Raw genomic sequence first — 11,456 nt, forward strand, 5'->3', positions numbered from 1 at the left:
AGGGAAGTGGGGGGGCGCTATGGGGGACTTTTGGGATAGCATTGGAAACGTAATTGAGGAAAATATGTAATAAAAATATAAAAAAAAAAAAAAGATCTGAATGTGCTGAGTGGATCTTTGGGACTTGGAATTGGAAGAATACACACAATAGGCAAGACAATGACTTCCCAAAGATGTTCATATCCCAATCCCTAGACTCTTCGATATTAGTATAAATAACAGGTATGCATTGAGATTGCTGAAGGAATTAAGGCTATTAGGTAGCTAATCCTGAAATAGGAAGGCTGTATGAGTTTATCTGTTTGGGTTCAGCACAGGGATCCTTAAAAGTGGACTAGAGAGGGGAAGATATAACTACAGAAAGATGCCCCTTCTTGCTTTGAAGATTCAAATTCTTTCAAGCCAAAGAATTTGAGCTGTATCTAAAAGTTGGGAACAGCCCTTCTAGAACATTAAGAAAGGAAAGCAAAGAGAGCCTTTGCCTATCATGTTACCTCGCACCTAGAATAAAGACAAACATAAACCAGGGTGGAAACACTACCCCAATGCCTTACTTCTTCAGATTTTATCTCGAAATAGCATCTTATTCTGTAACCCAGGCTGGTCTGGCATTCAGTCTGTAATCTAGGCTGGCTTCACACTTGTAGGAATTCTCCTGCCTCTGGCTCTTGATTGCTGCAATTATAGGCATGTGCCAACTACTAAACCTGGCTCAACTTTTAATTTTAGCTCAATATGACTTGTGTCTAACTCTTGTTCTATAAAACTAGACAATAACACGCCTGTGTTATCTAAGCCACTAAGTTTGTGTTAATTTGTTTCATGTGCAAGAAAAAATTAATAAAACATCTACAACTATCACTGTGTGCAGACTTATTAATTATCTGTTTCTTTTGGTGGAGCAGAAAAAGCATTGGGCTGGAAATTTCAAGAGCAATGTTCACATCCCAATTCTGCCATCCGATAGTTGTGTGACTACAAGTAATTAGTTCTTCTCTGTCTGAAATCATCCTGGGCAGCTCCTACCTCACAAAGGTGCAACAAAAACAAATGAGATCATGGGTGTGTAGGTGTGTTCTTATAAAGCTGCAACTCATCCTATGCTTGTAATAAATTATTGTTTACAGAGACTTATATGTGATTTGCAAGAAATACTTAATAATTATCCTTTGACAGTCCTTGGGATGTGGAAATGTGATTGCAAAATACATATTAGGCACACTGAAGAGAAAAAGATATTATATATGCTATCTACTGCTAAGCTGGTTACAATATAATCAGGAAGATAACATTCATGAGATTTAAACATGATTCATGATATAAACAGGAACTTAAAATATATGTAAAATGAAAACAGTACAGGAGAAGTCCCAAGGTTATATTCGATTACTCGAATATAACCAGAAAGCAGTACAAAGAGCATGTATCTCCATCCCAGGAATGGAATGGTGGGGTCGGCATCGGTAGATAGAAAGCTATTCTGGGCTTGAGATCTGAATGTGTTCAACAAAGGCCTGTAGGAGGAAAGTCTTCAGGAGGGCTTGGAGGATGTGGCTAGATGGAGATTCCCTGCTGATTGCCCCAGGACTGTCTGTCTGCCCACAACCCCAAGACTCACACTGTGCATTTATGACACCCCCAGTTAATTCTACTGTTTCAAGTGGTACACTCATCTTGTCCCATTCAGTAATATTTTTCCTTCTTCCTTTTTTGGTAACAATTTCAAGCTTACAGGAGAGTTGCAGGAGCAGTACAAAGGCTGTCTTCCCCGGAGTCTTCTAGAGTAAGTGCCCATCTGACTCTATATCATCCACAAACGGTCAAAACAGAGATTTATCTCCTTTTTCTCCATGCTCTTTATTTTTTGATGATAGGGATCAAACTTAGGCCTTTGTATATGCTAAGCATATATTCTACCGGGCTCAGACAGGCATGATCCCAAATCAGGAAATTAACATCAGTGCATTATTGTTGTGTTACTTCTACTGGATATGGACAAACACTTATTCACCCCAGACTGGGCACCAATCATAGAACAGTAAGGATTCTACCAAAGTCCAACTTGGCCAGCCAATCAGTTTACTGGACTTACTTAGAGCCGTGTGGGTGACCCTCACACAGCTCATTCCTGCACAGCCACACTGCATCACAGGTTATGGCCTATCCAGTCTTAGGATAAATTCGCTTAATATGATTACCTCCAGTTGCATCCATTCATCTACAGATAATATCATTTCTCCTTTATAGCTGAAAAATTCCATTCCGCCACACACATATGTATATCTCACAGTTCCTTTTCCCATTCCCATGATGCCGGATGGCTAGGTTGGTTCCTTAACCTAGTTATTGTGACTGGTGCTGTAATACACACTGATGAGCAAGTATCTCTGTGATATATCAACTTAAAATCTTCTGGTTAAATAGCTAGGAATGATACAGCTATGTCATATGGTGGATATGGTTTTAGTTTTTCAGAAAAACTCCTATACTGGTTTCCATAGATTATCTTGCATTACCACTAGCAGTACATGAGGGTTTCCTTTTATCTATACAATCACCACGACTCGTCGTTGTTTTCTTTGTTCTTCACAGGCTCAGGCAGTCCAGGCTGGTTTCAAACTCATTATTAAGTCACTAAGGACGACCATGAGCTCTTTGAGCCTCCTGCATCCGCATGCTGAGGGATCACAGGGATAAAGATACACCTAGGTTTTGGAGGTGCGGGACACTGAACCAGGATGTCGTGCGTGCTAGGCAAGCACTCTACCAACTGACCTACATTCCAAGCACTTATTTGCTTTCTTAATGACAGCCTAGGGTGAAACGGAGCCTCACTGCAGTCTTAGTCTTTGCTTCTCATGTGTCTCTGACTGTGTAGATTTATATCTGAGTCTTCTAATCCATGGATGTATGTGTCTGTTTTGAGCTACTCTCATGGCACTTTATCGCTATGACTTTGTAGTATAATTTAAAATAGTGGCAATGCTAGCATGATCCCTTTTGCTCAGGATTGCTTTGTTTGTTTGTGATCTGTGCTTGAAGTTTGAAGGTTGTTTTTCAATTTCTGTGAACAGTGATATTGGAATACTGATAGGGATGGCACTGACTGTGCAGATGGCTTTTAGAAACACAACCATTTCCACAAAGTTCATGAAAGGTCTCGTTGTTCAGTGTTTTCTTCAAGTTCCTGGTTTGGTATTTTAAAGTTTTCACTGTAGAGGTCTTGGACCTGGTTAGGTTTATCACAGGATACATCCCCTTAAGGTAATTGTAGATGCAACTACTTTCCTATTTTTATACTTCAGAATGTTTATTATTGGTAGATAAGGTAGCTATTTTTTTTCCAGTTGTTTCAGTTTTTTGCTTTTTGAGACGGGGTTTCTTTGTGAAGCCCTGACTGTCCTGGAACTCACTCTGTAGATCAGGCTGGCCTTGAGCTCACAGAGGTCCTCTGCTTCTTAAGTGCTGGGATTAAAGGCATGCACTCTGGTCTATTCAGGGTTTTTATTATGAAGGGATGCTAGATTTTGTCAAAAGCCTTTTCTGGCTAGGCGAAGTGACTCGGTGCTCTCGACCAAGCTTAACAACCTGAGTTTCCTTCCCAGGACCCATATGGTAAAGAGACAAAAAAAACCTTCCACCAGTTGTCATCTGTTCTGCATATTCATACACACACACACACACACACACACACACAAATAAATAGCACAAAATGTTTAAAGGCCTTTTCTGTATCTACAAAGATTTTGGGTAATTCCTGTCTTTGAGTACATTTATGTGATACATTTTATATTTTTAAATTTTATCTTTGTGTTTTTACGTGTGAGTCTGTGTGTGTGTAGGCTTATGTGCCCCTAAGCATGTGTGGAGGCCAGAAAAGGGCACTGGGTGTCCTGCTCTATCATTCAGTACCTTATTCTTTGGAGACAAGGTTCCTGGAGCTAGACTGGCCATCAGCAAACCACAATGATCCTCCCATTTCTGCTCCTCACAATACACCCAGCATTTGAGTTTCAGGTGTACATAGCCATGCACAGCCTTTTACACAGGTGCTGGGGATTTGAACTTAGATCCTCATGCTTGCACAGCAAGTACTTTTACCCCGAATCACCTCCCTAGCCGCTGTATGAACTATTTTTATGTCGTCTGATGGAGTTATGTTGACCCATCCTTCCATCTCTGGAATAATGCCATCTTGACAATGACAAATTATTTTTTTAGAATAAAACTTTGTTTACATATGTAGATTTATTATTTATTTTATGTGTATGAATGCTTTGCCTGCATCTATGTATGTGTACCACATGTGTACCTGGTGTCCATGGAGGTTAGAGGAAGGTCTCTGAATCCCTGGAACTGCAGTTACAGATGATTGGATACCATCATGTGAGGCTGGAATTCAGACCCAAGTCCTCTGCAAAATGAGTAAGTAGTTCCCTTAACCACGGATCCACCTCTCAGGTTGGAGAGATGGCTCAGCAGTTAAGAGCACTGACTGCTTTTCCCGAGGTCCTGAATTAAATTCCCAGCAGCTACATGGTGGCTCACAGCCATCTGTAACAGGATTGGATGCCCTCTTCTGGTATGTCTAAAGACAGCTACAGTGTACTCATATACATAAAAATAAATAAATTAAAAAAAAAGAATACTGTCTCCCACCTCCCAGCAGGTGTGATGGCAGCAGCACAGGGATCCATCTCTTCAGCCCCTCTTTACAGCTACTATTGTTATTATTGTGTATGTGTGAGTAAATGGGCGTTGGTTCTCTTCTGTTGTGGGCTCAGGAATCCAGCTTGGGCTACTGGGCTTGAGGAGGAGTGCTTTTGGCTGGTGAAGTCATCTTGCTGGTCTTGAATGATATTTGGTTATTGTTTGTTTGCTTGCTTGTGAGATGGCGTCTCATATAGCCTATGCTGGTCTTGAACTTACTATGTAGCTGGGACTGGCTTTGAACACCTGATCTTTCTGCCTCCACTTCCCAAGGGCATGTGCCACGATACACGACTAAGATCCTGTTCTTTCTTAAAACCAATTTGCTAATCTGAGTCTTTTGGTTGCAAAATTGAGACTCAGTTTTTATTGAAAGGTGTGTATTCATACATGTCACTTTGTTGGTTTTGTGGTGCTTGGAGTGTTACTAGCCTTTTTATGTTTAACTTTTTATGTGTTAATGTGGCTTTCCTGTTGTGATCAAAAACAGCTCAAGGGGAAAGGGTTCATCTCTTCTTTCAATTTGCAATCCATCATTGAGAGAAACGAGGGCAGGAACTTAGGTAGGACCTTGAGGCTAAACCCACAAAGTAATGCTACTTACTGGCTTGCTCCCAAGCTCTTCTTCACCTGCCCAGGAATGGCACTGCCCACAGGATGCCATCCAACAACAATTAACAATTAAGAAAATGCCCTCATGGACATGACCACAGGCCAATCTGGTAGAGGTAATCCCTCAGTTGAGATTCCCTGTTCCCAAGTGTGCAAAGTTGCTTACCCAGATTAGCTGTCACCAACTCCTTTTAAATATTGTCTGCAGAGTGGCTTTAATGGTCACGATTCCTTTGGCTTGTTTTAATTATTCTTCCTCTTTCAGTTATGACAGATAGTTTTGCTGCATATTCTAGGCTGGGTTGGTACTTGGTTTCTTTCAGAGTCTGAAATATATCATTTCAAGTCTTTCTGGCTTTTACGTTTCTGTAGAGAAACCGGGTGCTATTGTGAAGGGCTTGCCTCTGTGTGTGTGTGTGTGTGTTTGTCTCTTGTAGCTTTCAATATAGTTCTTTCTGTATCTTTACTGTTCTAACTGTGATATGACATAGGAAGCATCTTCTCTGATTTTGTCTGTGCCTCATAGGTCTAGGTAAGCATCTCTTTCCCTAGAGTTGGTGAATATTCACCTATAATTTTTATTGAAAATGTTGTCTATGCTTTTGGAATGAAACTTTCCTCCTGTATCTATGGTCATTACTTGGGTATTTGATCTTCTCATAGAGTTCCACAGAGCTAACATTTTTTGCTTGTTTCCTCTTCCTCCTCCTCCTCTTCTTCCTTTTCCCCCCTTACCCCTCTGCTTCTCTTTCCAACTCCTCTATCTTATCTTCAACCCTGACATTTGTCTTCCCTTTGGTCCATTCTGTTGGTGAGGTTTACCACAGAGCTTCTCACTCGGTTCATTGAATTATTTCTTTTTAACATTTATTTAATTACTCTCTCTGTATATGTATGTATGCATGCATGTGCATGTGTGTGTGTGTACCATAATGTGTACATACAGATCAGAGGACAACTTTGTGGAGTTAGTTTTCTCCTGATCCTGTGTGGGTCCTGGAGATTGAACTCAGGCCATCAGCCTTGGTGACAAGCATCATCATCAACTGAGCCACCTCAACAGTGTGAGTTACTAAATTTTCACTTCCAGATTTTCAATTTGCCTTTTTCTTTTCTTCAGTATTTCTCCTTATCAAACTTGTTGGTTCATACTTTTAATCCTGGTGCTGGGGAGGCAGAGACAGGTGGATCCCTGGGCTCATTGGCCAATTAGCAAGCTCCAGGTCAATGAGAGATCCTATCTCCAAAATCAAGACAACAGAGAAACAATATCTGAGGTTGTCCTTTGGCCTCCATCATGTACATGTATGTAGCTCTGTGCCCACCGCCGTACACACAGAGAGAGAAATACTAAGATCATCTGAAACACTCCTAGAACTCAAGAGTCAGACACAAATCAAGGCTAGAAAAAAATTTTTCTATGAAAGAAAATCTATCAAAAGAAAAATGGAAAGTAAAGACAGAGTGGATACACACACACACACACACACACAGAGAGAGAGAGAGAGAGAGAGAGAGAGAGAGAACATGCACATAAGAACAGAACAGTGGTCTAGTAAACTGACATGGGGTGTTAAATAAAGGAGAAATAAATACGGCGAGTGTTCAGGGAGCATACAGCCTAAGTTCAGTCTGACCTGCTTTCAGGCTTCAGTCTCACCTCCTTCAGCATTCCTTCCTAGGTCCCTAGATGCCTGGCACACCTCTGGGAAGTCCTTGAGAGGTCAGATCACAGATACTATTCCTGTCAGTGGGTGGTCCTGTCAGTGGGTGGTCCTGTCTGTGGGTGGTCCTATCAGTCAGTGGGTGGTCCTTTACAGGTTGCATCATAGATGCTAGTCCCATCTCTGAGCAGTCCTTCAGTAGTCAGGTTGCAAATGCTGGTCCTGATTCCTCAGCTGCCCTCTTTTAAAAAGATATTAAATTTAACATTATTTAATTTTAATGTGTATAGGTGCTTTGCCTGTAAGTATGTCTGAGTACCACTTGAGTGCCTGGAGACTGTGGAGGCCAGAGAGGGTACTAGATCCCTTAGAACTGGAGTTACAGACAGTTGTGAGTCACTATATAGGTGCTGAGAATCAAACTGGGTCCTCTGCAAGAGCAGCCCAGTTCTCTTAAGCAGTGAGCCAGCTCCTTAGGCCCTCAGCTGTTCTTAGAATCTGTAGCTTTGTTTCTCTGCAGACTCTGACTCAGACCTTGCTGAATTCTTGTCTAGTTATGATGCAAAATTGCATCCCTGTAGCCTGGAGGTAATCTGTTGGCCAACAGTCGGCAGAACGTCGGCACTTACTCAGAATCTCCTATGGGTGTGGCTCACAGAAGTTGGGGGAGGAGGGACCAAAATGCTGACTCAGTGGGCAGTTCTTTTAACAGTGACCTCTCCTGCTGCTCAGTGATCACATACCATCCCTGTCTCTCCTTCCTCCCTTGTTTTCTTCTTCTTTCTTTAAAAATATCCACCACTGACATCTCAGTGTCAGAGGGGAGAGGGCCACAGAGCCCTGGATCTCTCTCGGGAATAGAGTCTAGCATCCCCGCTGTTCTGCTCTGTAAGGTTTTGCTTTTTATTGTGCTGCTAAATGGGAGGTTTAATAGGGGGGTTATCTCTCTCGCACCTCTCCTGGTAACTGTGTTCTAGCCTTCCCCATTTTATTCCTTGGAGTTTCTACTATATCTTCATGGAGCCACCACCTTCTGGCTCCAGTCTTCCATGGTCTAAGTATCCTAGCATTTTCCAACATTACTTGCAGCTGGGGCTGGAATCCCAGGCGAGGGTCCTCCTCCTCACAGGCCACGCCACACCGTTGCCATCACTGTGTTCCTCTGTTTATGTCATCACCAGGACCAGAGTTGACTATTCCAGATGGTGAGAGGACGGTCTCGTGACACCCAAAGGACCAGGCCATGCTACTGGAGTTGCTATTGTCTATCTGACCCTTAGAACTCAGTCAAGTTTAGTCAGTTCTCCCAGTAATGGCAGGAATCGTTATCCATCAGATTGTCACTTTTCAGTAGGCCTTGATCATGACGAGGACACCTCTCCAGATTATATAGAAGCTATTTGATCAACTGTACCCCGATTTGCAATTGTCTGATATTTTCTCTTAATCAAATTTAGGTTATGGATTTTCGGCAGGAACAGCTCAGAAGAGTTGAGAGTTTTTCCTCATTGCAAACTGTTAGCTGTGGTCATAATTTCAATTTCTCCCATTACTGTGTTCTTGCGGTAAGTGAGTTTGCCAGGTCTTTCCACTATAATAAAGTCATTCAATTACCTCTTCTTAATTAATAGCTATTTTTGAAGAGATATTTTAAATGACACAAATATTGTTTCAGTGTTTGCGGCAAAGGGAAAAGGAGACATATGCTCCACTGTCATCTTCAGTAGTCTGAAGAGCTCCCTTAGAGCTTTAGGGACTCGACTCAGGCTAAACCTGATTCATGGCTGGTTAGAACATATTCCAGTCACTCAGGAAATGAAATCTATCAGCTGGCATTGGCTTCAAGACCTGTGAAATTTAAACTATCATTGAGGCAAATATCTTTTTAAAAATGTTATGCACATTGGTTTTCTGCCTGCTTGTATCTGTTTCTGAGAGTGTCAGATCTCCTGGAACAGGAGTTACAGACAGTTGTGAGCTGCCATATGGGTGCTCGGAATTGAATCTAGGTTCTCTAGAAGAACAGAAGTGCTCTTGACCACTGAGCCATCTCTCCAGCCCCTGAGGCAAACATCTCAGGTATTAAGGAAGAGACATCATTCTACTTCTTGGCTCTAGACTTGACTGTACAGCACATTTCAAAAGAAAATGGAGTCTGAAGCTGAAAAATAAAAACACCCAAATCCACACTGCTTCCTCTTCCTATTGCTATTTAATTTTAAAATTACACTGGCAACTGTCTCTTTATCTTTCCCTCCAGGCCCGATGGTAGAAATCTTTTTCTCCAACTTAAGGCTAATTTCACTCTTCCACCTCCTCTAAGATTTTGAGATTCCAGATTCTATTTCAAAAATTCATCAATTCAGAAGTTACGTATAGACCAGGCCAGCCATGTCCAGATGGACCACAGCCAGCCACAGTGAGATTTGCTTTTCTGTCTCAAAAAGAAATTACTTATAGAATATTCAGTATGTTCCAGGCATGATTTTTAGGATAAGACAAATGATGTAGCCCCTCTCCAGTGGACTTACAGAGAGATAAACTGATATACAAATAGATAATGAACAGTCTTCAGAATGGTAAGAGAAAGCCTCTCTAAAATTGGTATTTGAGGGGCTTGGAGAGATGATGGCTCAGTCAGAAATGTGTTTGCAGTGCAGGTACAAGGATCTGAATTTGATGCCACAAACTTGTGATTCTAGTACTGGAGAGGCATAGACAGACAGACAGATTCCAAGCCTGAGCTAAAGACTCTCAAAAAATAATAACGAAAATAAAACAGAGAGTTGGTGTGATGCGCAAAGGCCTGAATGGTAGTTGAGGTTATAGACAGAGAACAGAAGTGCAAGTGATGTCTACCTGCTACAGCAGGTGATGTTCCTTGAAAGTGCACAGGGGAGCCGCTGAGCTGGTCTTAAAGGGGGAGTTATTTAACTAATACCATTCTCGTGTCTCTACAGTTTCTTTCTTAGGAGTTTCCAAATGACTGTCTCTAGATCAAAGAGGAGGAACTGTTAGCTGGATTTATTACAGCATGATCCTTCATGTGACATAATGTGCTTTTTGAGTCCTTCCTAATTTCATTTAAGGTTGGAATGCTAAATTACATTTATAGTCAGTCTAGCTTCATTTCCATTGCTGTGATGAAATACCGTGACAACTAACAACTTCAGGGAGAAAGGGCTTTATTTTCACTCAGAGTTCCAGGGCACAGACCCTCATTGTGGGGAAGTCAAGACAGGAGTGTCTAATAATTAGTCAAAAGAAGAAAAATATAAATGTATTCATGCTTGCTTGTGCTTAGCTTCATTTCTCCATTTTTACACAGTTCATGACACCCTGCTTGGGGGTGGGGGTGGTGTGGTTCACTGTGGGCTGGATCTTTCCAGGTCGATTAACCTAATCTCCCATGCCCACAGGCAAAGCCAAAGCAGACAATCTCTCACGGAGCTTCTCTTCCCATGTGATTCTAGTTCATCTGAAGTTGACAATTAAAGCTTACTACCACAGTAGCATATGATAAAGCACTTTTTATGATCACACAAACTCTCTGGCCTAGTGCCACATATAATTAGTCTCTTAAGATAGGACTCCATAAGAATACGCCTAGTCCTTAACCTAGATACAAGGCTGCTACATGTGAATGGCAGTCAATGGTGGCACAGTTATTGATTAAAGCTCTAAAGATATAATTTCTTACAGGGTGGGCCTTGCACAGGACTGAAGACAATAATTTCCTTATTTTCTCCTTTTTTTCCTCTCTATATTTCCATATTTGGCCATCTCCTTGCCTACCTCAAGTTTATGATTCCTTAGATTGCCTAAAGCATGCCCAGAAAGGGAGAGAGGGAAAGAGGGAGACAGGGAGGGAAGGAGGGGAGAAGGGAGGGAGGGAGAAAGAGAGGGAGAAAGTGGAGGAGGGAGGGAGGAGAAGGAGGGAGGGAAGGAGGGAGGGAAGGAGGGAGGGAGGGAGGGAAAGAGAGAGACAGGGAGGGAGGGAGGGGAGAAGGGAGAGAGGGAGGGAGGGAGAGAGAGATGAAATAATACAAATCCATTCACAAAATGGTGTTTTACATTCCTAAGAGTGTTATTGGCTTTTAGGAGGAGTTATGTTGAGGCTAATGAATGACTAACGAGGGAATTTTGTACAGTAAAGGAGATAATTTGGGCTTTGAAACTTAAAATAGGCTCACACCATCCCTCATTTCCTCGGTGGAGGATCCACATGCCACACTTCTAATATCCTGACTCTCACACACACCCTTTGAAATCTAGACTTAAGGGGGGAAAAGACACAGAAGTACAGGATGAATGTTAATGAGACTGGAGATGGGTAAATGTGAGCACGGTACATCATACATGTGTGTGAAATGTCATAATGAATTTCACTTTTTTTTTTTTTTTTTGGTTTTTCGAGACAGGGTTTCTCTGTATAGCTCTGGCTGTCCTGGAACTCACTTTGTAGACCAG

Source organism: Mus caroli, chromosome 4, assembly GCF_900094665.2.
Source record: "Mus caroli chromosome 4, CAROLI_EIJ_v1.1, whole genome shotgun sequence".
Lineage (NCBI taxonomy): Eukaryota > Metazoa > Chordata > Mammalia > Rodentia > Muridae > Mus > Mus caroli.